The 20642-nt window shown below is 30.2% G+C and overlaps 1 protein-coding gene across 2 annotated transcripts in view; it reads left to right on the plus strand.

The window, feature by feature from the left end:
- The window catches only part of LOC123298997 (protein PALS1), a 121569-nt gene that overhangs the window by 47836 nt on the left and 53091 nt on the right, over positions 1–20642 (plus strand). The gene's annotated exons all lie outside the window — the stretch shown is intronic.

Genomic DNA, 20642 nt, shown 5'->3' on the forward strand with positions numbered 1-20642 from the left:
CATGCATTTATTCCGCTCTCTCTGATCACAGATTCTAGGAGTATGTTGAACAGTGTAGTGGATAGTGGGTCTCCTTGCCTCAGCCCTTTTTTGACGTCGAATCCATTTGAGGTGTAGCCATCAACCGTAATTTTATTTTTTGTTTCGTTAAGCGTCATTTTCACAAGCCTTATCAATTTTGGTGGTAATCTCAACTCATCCATTGCCTTGTATAGCTTACTTCTGTTCAGTGAGTCATATGCCTGCTTAAAATCAATGAACAGCATGTGAAGCGGTAGATTTTGCGCGTAACTGCTGTCTTGGATCTGCTTGACAGTAAAAATTTGATCAATAGTTGACCTATTTCTACGAAAACCACACTGATAATCCCCTATTACATTTTCAATGACATTTTCAAGCCTATTTTTTATTGTTATAGCCAATATTTTATATGTTATGTCTAGCAGTGCGATTCCCCTGTAATTATCACATATTGATCGGTCACCTTTTTTAAATAAAGGTAATAGCAGCGCACTATTCCATCTCGTAGGCATTTTTTCCTGCTTCCACACCTCACATATAAGTTCATAAATCTTATTATGCATTTGATCACCTCCCTCTTTAAGCATTTCTGCCGTTATTCCATTTTCTCCTGGGGACTTGTTATTTTTTAGTTTCGCAATAATGTTTTTGATTTCCATAAAGCTGGGAATTTCTTGCGAATCCTGATGATCCCTTATATGGACTTGTTGTTCAATGTAATCTTCCTTATTATTGAGGATGCTTGAGAAATATCTTTCCCAGCGATTTAACTTTTGATGAATTTCACCAATGAGCTCCCCATCCTCGTTTCTGATAAAAACTGGGTTCCTTTGTGTGGTTTCATTTAAACTTTTCACACCTAGGAAGAATTCTCTCGACTGGTTTTTTGAAAAATGGTCTTCAATATCTATTATTTTCTTCTGTAGAAACAATCTTTTTCTTTGTCTGCATAGATTCTTCGCTGTTTTCTTTAAAAACTTGTACTTTTCTTCGTTTTCTATTGTTTTGTTGCTCAACCATTTTGTTCTACTAGCTTTTCTGGCTATTATTGCAGCTTCGCATTCTTCATCGAACCAAGATCTCCTATTTACCTTTGCCTGGCCTTGTAAGGTAGTCCCTGCCATCTCCAATATTCCTTCTAGATATTCCCAGTCTTGATTAATACTAAGGACTTCATCATAACATTGTAAATTTTCATTAATTACCTCTTGGAATTCAGTTATCTTATTTTCGTTTTTCAGTTGCTCCGAGTTGAATTTTATTCTTTTTGTTACAGTTTTGTTGACTGTCTTCGGTTTCTGAATTCTCAATTTTGCTGCTATCATTATGTGGTCAGTGTTAGCATCAGCTCCTCTATAACTCCTAGCGTCGGTAATGGTTGTGAAATGCTTATTTTCAATTAGGATATGGTCTATCTGGTTTGTCTCTCCAGTACCCGGTATTATCCATGTGCCCTTGTGAATATCTTTATGTTGGAAAAATGTTGTTACAATTTTCATCTCGTTTTCCATAGCCAGCTCGATCAGCTTTCTTCCGTTCTCATTTGTTTCGTTGTGTTTGCTATGGTTGCCTATTACTGGCTTATATATATCCTCTTTTCCTATTTTGGCGTTGAAATCACCTAGCATTATCTTTAAATCATAACTGGGAATGGTTTTATATAGACTATCTATTTTTCCATAAAATTCATCTTTAATTTCTTCGCTTTTGTCTTCTGATGGAGCATGAATGTTAATGAAGCTGATTTTTCTATACTTGCTTCTGATTCGTAGCATGCATATTCTGCCAGATATCGGCTTAAAATCAACCACTGTGTTCTTCATTTTAGATCCTAATAGGAAACCTGTGCCAAACATTCTATTCTCATCGCCACTATTAAAAAATATGTAATCGCCGATCTGACTTGTGCTATTACCTTTTTGTTTAGTTTCCTGCATTGCCATAATGTCTATTTTGTACTCCTTCATTATTCTGGTTAGATTCTGTAATTCACCTTCAGCAAAAGTCCCTCTTACGTTATATGATGCCACTAACATTTTTTTGTTTCCATGTTGCTTACTCCTTAATTTTTTATTTCTGTTTACTATGTTTTCATTCGTTGTATTTTTTCTTGCCATATTCGTTATCGTTTGGTCTGTGCATTTTACATTTCCTACTTTTTTGGAGCTGCGTTTTCTATTTCAAGGGTGTCCATCTCTCTGTTCCATACCCACTTTATGCCATTTATAATTAGTTTGTTAAATCCTACTTTAGCAATATTTCCCTTTTGTCTTTCATTTCTGGCAACATCTCGTATTTGTTTCTGGATTCCTCGTTCCTTCACCGTTAAATCATTTTCGATATAAACCTTTCCCCCGGCATAACTACGTAGCTTATTTTTATTTTCCATCACTTTTATTTTTGATTCGAAGGTAGCCATTTGCACAACAGAGACCACATCATTTAATCTGTGGGCGGATGCTATTTCGACATCGACTTGAAGATTTTGTTTGATGAAATTTTTTATGCCTTCCGTTATCTGAGAACCGTTATCTGAGTTGAGCTTAAGACCCTTTATAATAATGTTTTCTTTGCGTTTTTCTTTTTCATATTGCTCTAATTTATTTTCAACTTTTACCATTTTATGTCGAGTTTCTATTAATTCTGTTTTCAACTCTTTCACTTCCGTTTCTAACTTTTCCATTTTCTCTCTATATTCTTTGTTTTCTCTCCTTATCTCCTTTATCTCAGATAACATTATCTTTAACATCTCCTGTGTGCTTATGTCATCCTCATTACGATTTGTTGCGGGTGAGCGCAACACTTTTTTACTTCTCTTGAAAACTGATCCGCCATCTTGCTCCCTTAATCTTTTTTTGTCTCCAGATGTGAAATCTTCGCTATCCGACATCTCAATTTCGTTCTTATAGAATAAACTTATAGTTTCAACAATTATCACTTAATTTTCCTTAAATTTCAAACAATCAGTAAATTATCAACTTTAACACTCTGGGAACTGTAAAATTTTCGGAATTAACGATCTCTGAACCACTCCAGCGGTTAACAGATATTTAAAAAAACCAAAAAAATTCCAAATAGAAGAGTTTTTATACTTATTCGATTTTAGGCTTTTGCTTAAATAATAATCTGTGATATTTTTAAAATTAACAAATCATATATTATTTATAACGTAGAAAACTATAAAACTTTAAAAATCAACAATCTAATTAACATTTCACCAGCACTATCAACATTAATAAAAAATTCTCAGTTTTTTTTTTGCTTTTTTTTTTTGAGTTTATATATTATTTATAACGTAAAAGAGTATAATACTTTAAAAATCAACAATTAAATTAACATTTCACAAGCACTTCCAACATTAATAAAAAAAACCTCAAAATTTTGAGTTCGACCCTGCTCAAATCACATTTGACAAACACAATAAGGTACTAACACGTAAACAAAAATGACACCCGAATCAACTTCTCGGAGGTTATATGTCTGTTTATCAGCCTATACACCACAAAAACTATTTAAATGATTCGAAAAATTTATGAAAATAGTATTGCACTGTTTATTTAACATACAAAAACTTGTAACACTCACACCAGCTCGAAATACTCCAAGTTTTTGAAAATAATTTCGGAGCTGTTAGAAACACGACTTTACTTAAACACCGCCAGGACCGTATCCAATGAAGAATAAATATGATAAGAAAATGATAATAGTACAAGACACATTAAATAAAGAAAATACGATGAAAATTTATATACAAAAGTTTAATAATAAGGATTAATAACAAAAACTTTGTAAGTGTGTACAGTTTGATTTTCAAGAAACTTTCATTTTCCGCCCGTGTTTCTGCTACCCATTTACTACCGCTTGTCGTTTCCTTGGATATTGTAAAATGCATCTTAGAAGCCTTGACTTCGTATTTCTAGTGCCCTACTTAGTTTCTTTGCTTTTTGCAATAGAATTCTGTTTAGAGGATTCCCCAAATTCTTATCTCTGTGGTCATATTATTATTGAATACAGTTTTAAATGGTGATTGAATTGAATGTAAAGAATGAATAAATAGATATACAAAAAAACACAGCTATATAATAAACAATCGCTACCACCTCGATGGCATTCGACGTCGTTTTCAGTAGAAGCTCTATTTGAGGCATCAATTGTCACCGTCTTGATATTAACGATAAAATTAAGCGTTATTGAGCACTGAATGAGTTTTTTAATTAAACACTATGTATAAATTAATATCTTTTAACTAAGTATTCAATTTTTTTGTTCTCTTTTTCATTCCACCTCTCTTTTTTTAATTCTTAAACTTTTCGGTTCACTCTTTTGACATTTCATAAACAAGACATTATTTATTATCAAAAAAATATAAATAATAATAATCTTTGATACAAAACGGTACATTAAGTTTTTTTTTTGTTATATTATACTTATACAATAATGTAGGAAGTTTTAGCATTATCCTTAAGGGGATTTCCTTTATTTTAATTTATATATCAGGATCAAAAAAAACTAATGCGCTCTGTCTTCTGTGATATTTTAAAAATTAATTTCAATTTTGTTTCGGTTTTCTTTTTGTTTTCGGTTTTAAACACGCGTAGGTGGTGACATTTTAAAGGTAGGTTTTTTTCAACTACAGTAAATTTTACCTAAACGTTTGGCTACTTGAGAATGAGCATTAATGAGAATGCATATACACGATTTAAAGATGAAATCCTAAGGAAACTTGATTTTTTGGAAACTGCAAATTATTTTCTTTGTGTCATCCAGGAAATTACGTAGGTGCGGTAAGGTTAGAGTGACTGTCCTGGAGTAGGACACACTTAGATCATAGGGTCCGTTGTGATACCAAAAAAAGGTTGGCCCATACCCGGCCAATACTCCATGAACCATTTATAGCTGTTTAAGAACAGTAGGAGAGTTTTGACGTTGACGGACTTTAGGTCGGAGAGATCGTCAATGAGAGGATGGCTCAAGTAAATCCATTTCCTTATGGCAAGAGCTGGACAGTGACAGAGAAGATGGGACAATGTCTCCTCCTCCTTACCACTGTGTCAGTTCCTGCAGTAGTCGTGATACACTGCTAGGCCCAGGTGTTCAGCATACCTGCCGTCCAACCAGGGCCATGTAATAGCCGCAACAACTTTGCAAACAGATTCCTTTGGAAGTGATATATGATTTTCGGAACGCATACGATTGTACTCAGACCATATCTGTCTTGTAGTACCACAAGTGCGTTCCTCTCTCCATCTAAAATTGGTCTTTTTTGAGATATCCTCTATGAGGAGCAACTTGATCGCCCGCAAATCATCAAATCAATCAAATATTCGAGTTAAATTTTACGAAGATAATAAATAAATTTTTACATTTTTTAAATATTTTTTCTTGTAAATTCTGCACTAATGCGATCTACATATTTTACGGAATTCTTTTCTACATTACACATACAATGGAAACCTCATAACAATTAACACTCATTTTATAAAACACGCAACATGATAGCTAGAACAAAGCATTCATTACATATCGAAGATAATATAAATGTTTCAATTCCCCTATTCCTATCCTCCCACATATCCCCTACACTTTAATAAAAATACAAATAAATAACAATCGTAACTGAAATAATTGCATCGATCGATATCATTACATAAAAACATTAATAGACGTGGAGATGTTGGAAAATAATGGTCGCAGAATTTAGATGCCAGAATGGGAACCATATCAATTTACATTTGTTCAAAAAATAAGTCTTTGAAAATGAAATCTACAATTTAAAATACAACTAAGAAATAAAATAATATATATAATCGTATTTTTTCTTAATTTTGACCCAATATTTGAAGATATTTCGTATTTTAATAATTTGGATTTCGAATTCGAGGTCTGTGGAGCCAATATCTGGTAAACCATAAATTTTATCGAATTTTAGCTAGCATCGTTTTCGTCTGGTTTAAATTAGTAGTAACCATAGTATGAAGAGAATAGGATTTGATGATTCGAAGCATAGTTTTAGAAATATCACACATTTTCTCATATTTTGGCCCGATATCTCCAAAACTAGTTGGCTAACCGTTATATAAATACGATTTTTGTAAATTATGGGTCAAAATTACCTTATAATATGAGTTTTATCGAAATTGAAGACAACAAAATTTTCCCGATTTTTTTAAAGGGTAAGGTACCTTAAAACATTTCCGAATAATCGAAAAAAATTTATTGGTTCTAATTTGGATGAAAATCATTTTCTTAGGTTTGACCCAAAAATAACGAAAATCGCGTTCATTTAAACATACGAGCTTCATATGTATTTGGAGATATTTCGTAATTTAATTATTTGGATTTCGAATTCGAAGGCTGTGGAGCCAATATCTGATAAAGAATAAATTTTTATCGAATTTTAGCTAGCAGTATCGTTTTCGCCTGGTTTAAATTAGTCTAAAACCATATTATGAAGAGAACAAGAACGAAATTGATTTTTGCGAATTTTTTCGATTTTTTAAAAGAGTAGGTAATTAAATGTAGACAGCTTTAAGCTTGACTAGTAATCGAATTGGCAATGCCAGAATTTTAAGAAAGAAATCTTCGACAGTAAAAATTTTCGCAGAATTTTTCCTAGAGAAAAAACTTGTTAGGTGCGATCTTGACAACCACCTCTCAAAATTCCACTCGTTCTCAAACGACTGTCAAACACTACTACACCTGTTACTTATGACATTAAATTTTGTGACATTGTCTCCAAGTCTATTACTGTTTGTTATTTGTTGTTGTTTTTATATTGTTGTGCAGATAATTTATTATAAAAACTGTAATTAAAAACATGAATGGTACTCACTGTACTCACATTATATCACATAGAACTGCGAATGAGTTAATTATGTTCTTTAATTCGTTTGGTTTTGGAGAGTTTATTTTGTGTTGATTAAAATCATTAAGAGTAAAAGTGGTGCATTGGATAAGTTTGATTCAGTAATTGAATCATAAAAATACATTATCAAATATCTGCATATTCAAAGAAATTTAAACGAAGCTAACAAGTCTATGCATTCACTCTAATAATACCATAGAAATAACATCATAGAGCTGTATAGACACTGGAGACACAAAAGAAATGTGAGCCGTCACGGGACGCCTGGCAGATGTGAAACATCGACATTATTTTGTAAAAGTAATTTGCAGAAAAGAACAGATTGTGATAGGAACTAAATATGTCATAATGATCAAATAAAATATTACGATTTTTTCTCCAGATAACGATGACTATTTGTTGAATAAACATTTATTTTCATTAAATACAAAAATTTACGAATTTATTTCAAATCGTGACTACTTAATTCGTTTAATCAGTGACTTCGGTAATAGTTATATTCGATGTTGCCTCTGAAAACGGTATTACTGTGACAATTGGTCGATGATAACTGAAATATGTTACAAAAGTATTGGACATAACATTATCAAGATATCTAATAAATACAGCATCTATTGTACACACTACTGCATATAGACTGTATATATATACCATCATATAGTGTGGCGCTACGCCAGAAATCGGTTTTACGTACGGCTCTATAGATGTTTCACATCAATAAGTGGGTTCTTAGCCACAGTGAGAGAGATTAAAGAGACAGAAATTGTAGATGAAATTCATATAGAAAGCCGATGGCAGCCACACGCTCCAACTTTATTTGATCTCTCACTACTGCGATCAACCGTTGGGGGGATGACCTTGCAGATCTATGGTATTATTTCTAATGTTAATACACTAAGGCAGTATCCATAATCCACGTGGCACGGTCAAGAGGGGGAGGGCAACGCAGTCAAGATACGCAATTTTCTTAAAATATTTTTTTGGTACATGAAAATAATTTCCAGTTTAAGTTGCAATATATGGATATTTAATTTCAAGTATTGGGTACTTTCATATTTTATGAATGCCATATTCTTACAATGCCGTAATGCCAGTACTTCAGAAAATACAAAATGTCTTCTTGACTTGGCAATAAAAAAAACTAAGTTCCTTCCGAGCGGGAGGGCATCATAGTTAAGGCTACGGTAGGCTATAGGGAGTGAAGGAGGAATTTTCAAGAGGCTGGAATGGAACCTCGAAGTTAATGGATGCTCTCTCTTAGCCTATTCAACAGTTAAAAATTCTGTAAAAATTTTCTCTAAATTGAACTTTCTATGCCAGTCATTTTACAAAAGTAGCAGCGTTTTTCCAACCTTCAATTTGCACAAATGCTTCAAATGCTTAAAGAACCAAGTAGTATTCTTTATTGACCACCCGATGGCCATCCTAAAAGCAGTTGACTTTGACCAAACTGTGTAATTCGGAGATTAAATTTTTTTATATATAAAAATTGAGTCACTGTTTCAAGAATGATTGAATCAGAATCACACTTATCAACCCAACACTTTTTAACAACATCATCGCATTGAGTGTGTTATTTGTGTTCGATGTGTAAATGACCTTTAACTTTTTGTATTTTACGTATACAACACCTAAGTACCCTAGAATAATGTAAAAACATTTGGTACATGTTTTTTCATTAATTCCCACAATCCAAAAGTGGATTAATCAAGTGTTTTTTTTTGTGTGTGTTAATTTTGATGCTTGGGATATGTAGGTCAATATTACATGGACCCAGAACAACGAAATAAAGGTTGCAGATTAAATTCATCGATGTTTCTAATGTGTGTTGAAACGTAAAAATTTCATCTTTAATCGAAATCCGTTATAATGACACTGAAGAAACCAATAATTTTGGTCGTTTAGTTGGTAGTCGTTTTAATCGATCTGAACATTTTTTTATTGAGTTTATTGACTGTAATTTCAACAGAAATTTTTCGCTATAACCGTTATATGATTTAAAGTTTGCAAAATAAAGTTATTAAGGCCCAAAATAGAAGTGCGTTGAACGTTATAGCCGATATGTTGGCTTATAATTCAAATTAATATTGGTCGCTATAATTGGTATGCCGTTATAACTTATGTTTTTATAGCCGATAACTTTATACATACTGTTTTTTAATCATGCCCCTTCAATACATCAATGAGTGTGAAAGAGTACATATACATTTAGCAATATGTATAAGAAAGATACTATTGTATGCTTGTATTGCTACTGCTACTGTTCCAAAGCACGCAAGGAGGCATATAATAATACCTATCTTTCTTATACACATTGCTTATTGTATATCTATTCTCTCACACTCATTGATGTACAAACGGAAATGATTTATTAAACACCCAGTATACGTATTTATCTGTTACTGCCCGGTGCTCATACAGCAGCGAAGGAAATGATTTGGTCCGGCCATAATCGAACCAGAAGAAATTAGGAAACTCAGCGCTAGGCAAATCTTGGGTTTCAGTACATCAGTTGGCTATAATAGCCACTGAAAAGCGTAGCGGGGATAGAGTACAAGGGTCTACTTGGCTAGGTGCTCTGAACCATTGCTTCGAGGCGCAATGCTCGAGCATGACCCGCTAGCCTCATACCATACCATACCATACCATACGTATTTATATAGGAATTCGACCGGGACATTTCATTTCGGGAGTACCTATAACTGGAAGTCAGCTCCATATTCTGAAACAGGCTTTAGAATTTATTTATAATAAAATATTTTATAACAAAACCTTAAATATATTTAAAATATTATACAAACTATATAACTTTCTTTGTATATATCAAAAACATTTCCTCTTCAGGATATGAAAAACTTTTTACTGAGCAAAAAACTTTGTATGTATGTGTGCTACAAAATTTTATATTATTTAAAATCTTATGAACAAAATGGTCTTTCATTTATAACAATATCGTCTTTGAAACTTTCAAACTTGTTTAAATCAGAAAGATGTTATTTAAAATTTATTTAAACTTTATATACATATATATGTTTTAGTCCAGGCGCTAGCAACGATTCTGTGGGAAAAATGATACTCGAGATAAGATTTCCTATGTTTTTATATGAATGAGTTTCAAACAATCACAAATCGATTTTATAGTTCAAAGTATCTCGAATACATCTTTCAATATCCACAAAACTGAAGTATATGAAAAGAATTTACCTACTATCGAACCTTTTATTGTGAAGTTTATCCATACACTTAGTTTTTTGTTTAATTCAATTAAAGCTCTTATATAAGTAAAGCTTGTTAAATGTCGAAACAAAAAATCAATCAATAAATGGTTTATATAAACATTTTGATATTTTAATCAACGTATACCCCGCAATTCTTCGCAGCTTTTAAGCTCTTTATTCACATGGTAGCTTTATAAAATTATCAAACAAAAGTTAGATAAATTATCGTTTTACCTTTTGTAATTATTGGAAATATTTTTCGATGATTTATTATCTTTTTAGAATCAAAAACCCCTCAATGAACAGAAACACATACATTTATTACGCCCTTCTAGAAAACAAAGGAAGCATAATTTTCAGAATCCCTGAATCAATTTTAGCTAGTTTACCCAGCCCGCGTAACTCAAAACTCATTAGTCCTAGAATTTAAATAGTTGGGATTAGGACTATTTTAACATCTGATTGACACTACCCCCTTTTATACATTGGGTAATTTAGAAGCATACAAGAAAATCACGTGGCCCGAGGGTTAAATAATGTTATTCTATGATTTCTTTCTAAAAATTCTCGAATACTGTGTATTAGAAGTTTTCTGGGCTTAAATTAATGAAAGATATCCATTCATCTCTCCTCGTTAAATGAATATATAAAATCAATTCTATTTGAAGGTAACGTGTTCATACACCCTTAACAAGCTTCATAAAGTACATGATTCAAATTAAAAACGAACGAATTTATTTTTTTAAATTATTTTTAAAAACATGAATGCCATGCCATATTGCTATGCATGATAGAATTCACTTTCGTCCGGAATGACACAGTAAAACACACAGTTGAAAAAATAGATCGGCCAAACGTGAGAATGGTTTACAAAGTAAGGGTTCCGCTGTAGATATCGCCAGGAAAATGAGCTGTGCCTCAGATAGGCCAGGACAATCAGTTCGGGATGCCATTCGCATTAATTGTTAGAATTCCTCCAAAAAAATGAATACCCAACTCAGATAATTCTAATTAACGTTGAATTCGAACAACAACGATTAAATGATTGTTTTTTTCTACCCAAATTGGATTTTGACACCGTTTATACACCACTGATCCACCAGGCAGATTTTTTTGAGTTTAATTTCGACTGTAACTCCCTGGTAACAAGATAATTGCTGTTCCAAAAATTCCCAACGCGTCATTAAAAGTATTCACTTTATCGGAATAGGCTATGAATGTCTTTTAGGAGAGATTCTTAAAATTTTTGTGAGTATTGTACAGATCCAGAGTCCCAACCCATTTTTCGGGATAGAGGCTGATATATTACTGGTACGGAACCATAAAAAAACAAGCATGATCACCCTCTCGTTTATGCATATCGTCGTCAGTAAGTGGATATAAGTAGTAACGACATACTTTTTTTTGTGTTATAATAAATTTAAAATGTCGGAAATAATTCTATTGTTAAAATGTTATATTGCACCTGCAATATGCAACCTGTCTTACGTGTGTAGTGTGCGTTCTATATTATAATAGTGCCAGACAGACCTGGATAATAATATGTTATAATTTTAAATGCAAGAGGGGTCGTTTATTTTTTATGAATGAATTTAAGTTAGTTCCTGCATAATTAACATATTTTTTTTGTTAAAAAAACTATTTTTTAAATTATAACATTAAGGTTGATTGGGTAATACACACTCATTTTATATTGATAGGAATTCAAAGTTATAATCTGTGAATGAATTATTTAAATTTAGATAATATCTAACTTCACAAGTAATCGGATTTATGTAATTATTTAAGGAGATATGCAAAGATATTGAATAAAACTAGAGATTTCAATAAAACTTTATAAATACATTTTTTGATTAACAAAGTTTACAAAAAAACACAAAAAATTCCTAGATAACGGAGCTTTTTATTATTATTTTATCGTTAAAAGTTGGCTGAAAAAATGATGAATCATATAGGTTATCCTTTTCAATTGGATATTTCTATATCAACAAATCTGGAGAGTGTGATAAAAATCTATCTAAAATATTCAGACAATCTTGTATTTTATAAAAATACCATAAAAATATAAGGTTGTCGATGATATAAAAACAAAATTTTAATTTAATTATGAGTTCATCGAAGATCCATCATTTGATGAACAGAGACGACTATAGTTAGAGTATTGATGATTGAAATGCGATATCTATATTATCAAATTTATAAGACTCACTTGCACACAATATATTATATATTTTTGTAGTTGCGTGGTATTGTAAAACTAAAAATAACTCATTATTTGACTACAAAGCATGTATTTGGTTTATATGTATGTACCGTGCAATAAACCAAAACTTTTTTACCATAATGTAGGTTTAAAATCACCTTAATTGACAAACGTGATAATAATGTCCGATCAACCTTAAATTAAAATAATGCGGATTATATGACATTGATTTAATTTCATATTTTTGCCACTCTTTTGAGTGATCCGATATTTCAACGTGGCGCCATACCAGTGGAAAATATAAAATAAAAAACGCAACAGAAAATGGGGGAAATATGGGTAAAACCAAATTTTGAATTCTGAATCTGAAATTAGGTCAAGTTAAAAAAAGCAAATTACTTCTAAGAAATTTTTTTTAAAAATAAAGTTTTTTATTGCAAACGTAAGATAATTTTTATGAAATATAGACTAAAATTTAATTATAATTTAACGATTACTTGATAATATAAAAAAATTTGTACATTAATTAATAATTTTTGTCTAATTTAGCATATTCGCTCCGAGCGTGAATTTCGTTTCCATGACAACGATACACTACTTTAATTATAGAATTAATGGATGCATATATAATTGTGTGGATTGCATTGAAAACTTACATTTAAAATTTAATATTCTTGTTTCACAAATTTAAATAAATAATTACGATAATTAACATTTGAAAAATAATATTTGTACAATTTGATTTCTTATTTTCACAATTTTTAATGCATTAAGTTTAATTAATTAGTGTTTTTCAATCATTTTAATTTGACAGTTTCTATATCATTAACATGTAAAGAATTGCAAATTAGTCATAACAGCCCACTTTATCTCCAAAATTTTTCACTTAAAGCGCTGGCATCGATTTTATTATCCCTACCATGACTACGCACACAACGAATAAAATTTAATTACATAATAGTGTTAAATCATCAAATAAATAGCATTATTTATTTATTTAATTTTAATCTAAAATCAGACCTTTCGAATGTTCAATTAATAATATAGTAAATATATAATTATATTAAAATATAAATTAATAATTATAATAATTATATAATCAATAATGTTTTTTTTTTAATCATATTCATTAACGAAACAGCATGATAGAAATCTTTAAACTTATACATTTTTGTTGATTTATTGGTAATTAATTTTGTTTTTTTTTTTAATGCAAAAAAAATATTGAATTAATTGTTTTTTAATAATTTTATTATTTATATTTGATTGTCACTGTTTGATACTTATTTTTGTTTAAAAAAAAAGTATTTCGACACATAAAATGAGTAATAAATAATAATTAAATTAAATAGGTATTATTTAATATTGTTCAATTCAAATAAGTTGAACATTCAAATATCATAACATCTACATTACCATAAAATGCCACTATTGAAGAAGTATTTGCATTAATTTCCTCTGGGTACGTTTTTAGCATTAATTAGTGTTCTATTATAAAATTATTCAATGTTATTCTTAAATTTGGGGCTGAAAACTTCGAAAATCACATTGCAAATCAATTAGAGTCCCGTTGAACTGCGTACTTAAGGACGTTCCCAAAAAAAATGAGTGTATGAGGGTGGATTCTGTTAAAACTAGACGAAATTAAGAGTAAAATTTTTCGTTATATTCCACAGTTTTTGCAATATTGATGCCTAGTGATTTAGAAAAAAACACTTATAGAAGAAATAACACACAAATGCCATTCATTTTATCACTTTTAAATGTATTTTATGGAAAAACCATTGTCGTTTGTTATAATTTTCTTTATAGGAAAATATTTTTCATGTTTTTAACTAATCAATACTAGTTTTTCCAAATTAATCTTTAGAAAATTCGCCTTGGTATATAAAGCATACCTTTAAAAACACTCCAATATAGATTATACTCGAGACCATAAGTTAAAAACGCAAATTTTAATAGCTTAAATTCAGCGCCTGTTCTTTTCTCAAATCAAGGCGGAGCGAGATGGAATTTTCCCCTTGCAACCTAGGACCTAGAGCGCCCGCTGCACTTGCTCCACCCTTGGTCCGGCGCTGATAAAATCTATAAATCTATCACCGTAAAGGCTATTAAAAAATGTATATATGATTTAAAGACGATCCTAATAAAACCTAGTTTTTTTGGGAAAACTATTCAATGCGTAGACAATTGCAAAGAATGTTTTTTTTTTGAAGGCATACAATGCTCACCTTCGAATATGGGACCTTTTTAACTTTCTCAGAATGCCCAGTGCAAAAAAGGGGTCTACGTTATAGCTTCGTCCAAAATATATTCCATCTTATACGAAATAAAATATATCATTAATTTTTATTTACAATAAAAATGCAAGCTTTGCTACTTTTTTTTTTTTGTTATTCATAATATGTTATGTATTTTATTATAAATAAATAGAATAAAACTAGACACGTTTTTTTAAATAAAAAACATTTCTATTTTCACTTTTATTTATGCAAAAAACAAACCAAAAAAAATACATAAATTAAATAAAATAAAATAATAATAAAAATCACAACAAAATTAAGTGAAATTTTCAATTGAATTTTTTTCTTACACTCATACATTTTAAGTTTTATTATATTTAATGACTTTATTTTAATGTTTTAATTATTTATTATAATTATTATAATAAATAATTAACTATTTACATTTTTTTTTTATATTAATTAATAAACAATAGATGATGAGTCTTATAATATTATTATTTATTATTGTTAAGGTAGTACCAGCATGAAATCACTTTTCGACAGATTTGGCCGAATTTTTTTTCTCGGGTTTATAATAGCTTTATTTATGAATTCCTAAAATTTCATAATTTTTGACCGTTTAGATCGCGAGATATTTAAAGACAAAGTTCGCGATTTTGAGGGTCATGTCCCATTTAAAGCATGTAAAATGTCCGGTCTCTCCAACTATTTTTTATGATATTATTATATATTGAAGAAAAAGTAGAAAAAAATGTTTATACAATACAATTCTAAAAAAAAAATTTAGAAATTAATTTTCACTTTCGAGATATTAATTTTGACGTAAATTGATCGAAATTGGGACGTTGGCATAATTATTTCCCATTTTAAACGGTCAAAATTTCTGAAACTTTGGGAATTAATAGTAAGCATTATTAAATTCTTAAATTTAATTTTTCGTTAAATTCTGTCGAAAAAAAAATTGTACCATTGCTTTAACATAGAAACTGCAAATACCATGCTGGTACTACCTTAAGAAAAATATTTTTGTAAATTTTTTATTTAGAAAAAAATGACTTTTGTTGTCATCAGTTTTTTTTTTTTATTTAATTGCTATAATTATTATATCTGGTAATTAAAACGGATTTTTTTTTATATAATTACTTGGATTAGTTTAAAAAAATAAAAATTATTTTCACATGGATTTTAACGATTAATTGTATCGAGAATTTTAAAATGTTCTTCGAATCCTCATATTATTGGGTTAATGATGGTAACAGGTTTGAAACAACAAAAGTTTATACCTCTACAAATTACTTGAAATAGATAATTTCATTTTTAATAATTTTTTATTAATTTTCTGTCGCCTCATAATTTTTTATTTTTGAGCGAACTGTCGAAGGAAATGGACCTATTGCTGATGGTGGAATTTCGGAAAAATTTCTTCTAATGTCTATCGATCCTATCTAATAGATGTCAAAAATGACCATCGTTAAAATTTATAAAATACATATGCATCTATACGTTTATGTGTCTGTAAACTCTCTAGCGGTTGCAATTTAGGTCCGATTTGAATAAAATTTGGTATCAAGAAGGGTTTTAGTATTTGAAAGGCCAAGTTCGTTAATGAGAAAAACCGACCGATAAACAAGGGTTGGGGGTGAGCAAAGTACAAAAATTTGAATTTTGAATTTCAATAGTTTACGAGATATTTGTAAAAACCTATGTTCACGACCTTTGACCTTGAATAATTTATTTTGCGCACATGATTTTGCAATGGACCGATGAAAAAACTTCCCTTTGCCTTTTTATAAGCAGAAAAGCCTTTATTTTCCGGGGCTATATCTATATCCAAATAGATGTACATCTCAGAGTTGTTTAATTTTAAGGAAGACCCCGCCTGTTTCTCCATCGCGAATTTCTAATAATAATGCTACAAAATCTCGATATTTTTATAACAGTGTTTAAAAACTGTCACCCTATGTTAACAAATACAAATATTAAAAAATTTCTTTTAAAAAAAAGGGTTCCGTATTTTAATTTTAATTTTATCCAATCAAACCGTAGTCGTTTTCCATTGAGAGTGAGCATAGCTCTTTGATTGCAAAATGTATACACCTTTTTTACTCACTTTTCTCCATTTTATGATGTAACACAAAATCATTATACCTGAGGAGATTGTATCGTTTCAATAGAGAAAAGAGAGAACAAAATTTCATCTGTAAAAACCTATGAGCCTGTCAACTGCAGCTTGATTCATTTTTAAAAATCAAACTGCACAAGTCGAAACAAATCTTTATCAAACTTTGGACTATAACTAATTGAATTTGTGGTACTGAACCCTCTTTTAACAGTTCATATGCAAAATTTAAGCTAGATTCAGGTCTATAATAAACTTAATTGCACCGTAAATAGAATAGATATACAATATTAAACTTTTCCCTACAACCCATTGAGCTGGTGATTGATATACTGAACCCTTTATTTACATGTCCTACTCTCACTTACCAAGTTTTATATATTTATTATAATGGGAGAAAGTTTTGTATTATTTTATTAATAATATAATACAATAATTCTTGTTATACATTATTATTAATAAATTAACTTAAAAATATTCTTTTTATTATATTATTGTTATTTATAATAAAAAGAATTTTTTTTTTTTTTTTAGAATATTAATTATAATTAATGATGATTGACAGTAGATAGACAGACAATTAGTGATTATTAAATTTTATAATAATTTCATAGAAAATATTCAATATATAATTTATACCTTTACAGGGTGTTTCAGAATTGTACGGTACTATTTTATGCACGTGTTCTCTAGCGCTAAATCGTTATCGTTAAGCTTAGAAATATCCGTATATCTGCATCAGTCTAAATTATGTCTCTAGCAGGAACGATACCAACAGTCGTCGTTAAAAAGTTTGAGAAGAGAATCTGAGTATTGAACTATCGCTGTCGGATTATTTTGTTTGGGAATTAGATGATGTAGATGGCTTATTCGCCGTCTAATACCACGCGAAAAGAGCATACGAATCGGATCGTGGCAGTATTATATTGTTATATGAATATCTTTAAGCCTCCTATCTCGTTAATAAATTAACAAGAACTTGTTAAATTGGCCTGACGGAGCGAACCGGCAGACTCGCCAGTCTGACTCAATGTATAAAAAAGTGTTAAAACGATAGTCAAATCTTACAAATATTAGTTTAAGAGACATTAATGAATTCATCCAGCAAACCTGTCAGTCTGTGATGCACTCGTCCAACGGTGCTGCCTATAAAAATGTCATATCTGAAATAATTCCATTCTGGAACACCCTGTATATGATTCTGATGAATTATTCAATAATAAACTGGTATTTATTTGGTATTTAATTATTTTATACTTTTAATAGGTAAACAATAAATACCAAGATAACTTTCTTTATTTAAAAGTTCATAAATTATGCAAACACAGCACAACGGCTAAATCAAATTAGATATTTATTTTATTAATTAGCTAATTAGCTTCTATTGATTAAATTATTTTTATGTCTTCATGCTTGACGACCATCTTTTTTGGAGTAGATAAAAAGGACAAGAAATTTTTGCTTGTATGGGAAATCAAAAAATTCCACTTCGTGCGAAATATATAATACTAAAATTTTTTAAAATTTTACATAATAAAAGCCAGTAGAAATAGATTTTTCTTTAGTAAATTTGTCACTCAAAAGAGTTAAATAAGCACTCTATTTTCGGCCATTTTGTAAAAACCACGCCTAAAATGTTCGTTGTCAATTCATCATTGTTGAATATATATAGCTTTCTTTACAAAACTACTACAATTCTTTAAGTAATTTGTATTATACGTATTTCTATGATTAAAATACAAATCGATTATCAGTTAGAACATCTATCTACAAAATGACCTACATTTAATAGCATGTCAACTTGTCAAATAAGAAATGTGGGGTTATGTTTATGTAGTAAAAAAGATTAAAATACTTAAATAATACAATTAATTCCGAGATTAGGTCTAGAATCAGGCGTAGTATTTGACATTTATTTTAGAACGGGTGAAAATTAGAACGGATGAAAAGCAGGAAGATATCCGACATATCGAAAGTTACAACAATTTTCAAGTAAATTGTTTCTGAAAAGGGTAGTATCAGGAGTAAGACAGTTTATCAGGATAACCGATTACCAACATTTGAAGCATTAAAAGAACGGAATTGACAATAGCTGATTCAAGTTCTGCCGAATGTGATGAATAACTTCATCTGAAAAAATGTTTACTCCCAGACTGAACGTCATCTTACTGTAGTTATTCTTTGAACTCGTCTATATTTAATTGATTTTCTTAAATGCTTTTTATGTAATTTAGAGAACAATCTCTGTGTAACGAAAAGTGACCCTCAGCTACACTAGCGCCATTATTATAACACATCCATTTCGTGGACACTTTTTGAATCAAACAGCCATATGAGATTCTGAGATTGAGATCTCAGATCATTACCTCTACAACCCATATAGCGCAATGAAAAATTTCTCACTTTTTCAAACATTATAAGATAATCGTCAAATACTCCACTTGATTCTAGATCAATTAATTTTCATATCAATTGTTCAAAATCCTCCAACATCCTTCGAAAAAATGCTAATTAACATAAAAAATAAACATTTTATTTATGATAAAATACTTTTTTATTGACTTAAAAAAAACTATCCACCCAAATACGCAGAAATATACTTATAATGATTCAGGTCAACGCTTTTTAAAATAAAATCAACCGTCTACCTATATAAAAATACAAATATCTATATAATCCCCTCAACCCTCTCTTGAATCCACTTACAACAACACAACACATCACCGTGAGCCGTGACTCAAATGACCTTATAAAAACGTAAACAAAAATACATGTAAAAGAGACTGATGAGTAAGCAAAAAAAAAATGTGTTAAACTTGTTTTTTGGTTAAATATTGGAGGTAATATGAATCAAATTGTAAACAAAATAGTTTAAAAAGGTAAAAAAAATGGAAATATTTTAATAAAAAAATGCGCACAATTTTCGTAATTCAATTTATGCAAATATGGAGTTCATATGTTAATTTATGCACTTATCGCCATATTTCGTCCAGAATGATAAGCGATTAGTAAATTTATGTATGCCAACGTAAGATTGCAATTTCCGTCAGATTGTAAACTAACGAATGAAATTGTTAATTATGCTTACCCAAAAAGGGCCAAAAACTATCCCAACCCGTGGTAATTCAATCCAGACCAACTAAACATATGGCAATGGGCTGATCTTCGTTAATATTGGAATGGTTTTTGGTTACCCATTTACAATCTGGCGGAAATTACAATCTTACGTTGACATGTAGGTATATATTTTTTTCCCGAATTTGATGAAACTTGATAAGTAGAATAACTTTGTCTCTGTCCTTGAAAATTGATAATTTTTTGTTTTCTTGGATATGTAGGATACAATTGAAGTGTTTTGGTTTTTAATTTTTTCATTTGACAACGTTTCGATCTCATTTGGGTCTTTTGCTCTGCAACAAAGTTGACTCTACCACTTTAGAAGAAGGGTAATTTTAATCTAAACAAGTGAAAACAAACAATTGACTGAGTTAATTGTTGAAATACCTTGCATAGACAGTGTTGATTACTCTGTCACATTACATATACATACATGTCACACATATATGACTAATATTCCCATATAATACATACTATACAATGTACGCCTAATTTGTGCCTTCACAGGTAAACAGTGATGTTTACGAAAAAATGTTTCAAACAAAAGTTGGTTAGTTTTTTACATTTAAACTTTTGTTTGATCTCTAACGGTTTACAAGATGAGTCTTATCGACCCAACACCCAATTGACCTATGTTGCTCATGTACGAACTGGATCTCACTTTTTACGTCCTGAGTATGCTGTAAAAATTTCGTTTTTGAGTTATCGAGTTGACAAACGGACGGACAGCCGGAAATGAACTAATTAGATGATTTTATGAACACCAAAATTTTGTGCGTAGCATCAATTTTTTAAGCGTTACAAACTTGGGACTAAACTTAGTATACCTTGCATATTACATATATGCATGATA

This window comes from Chrysoperla carnea, chromosome 4, assembly GCF_905475395.1.
Source record: "Chrysoperla carnea chromosome 4, inChrCarn1.1, whole genome shotgun sequence".
Taxonomy (NCBI): Eukaryota; Metazoa; Arthropoda; class Insecta; order Neuroptera; family Chrysopidae; genus Chrysoperla; species Chrysoperla carnea.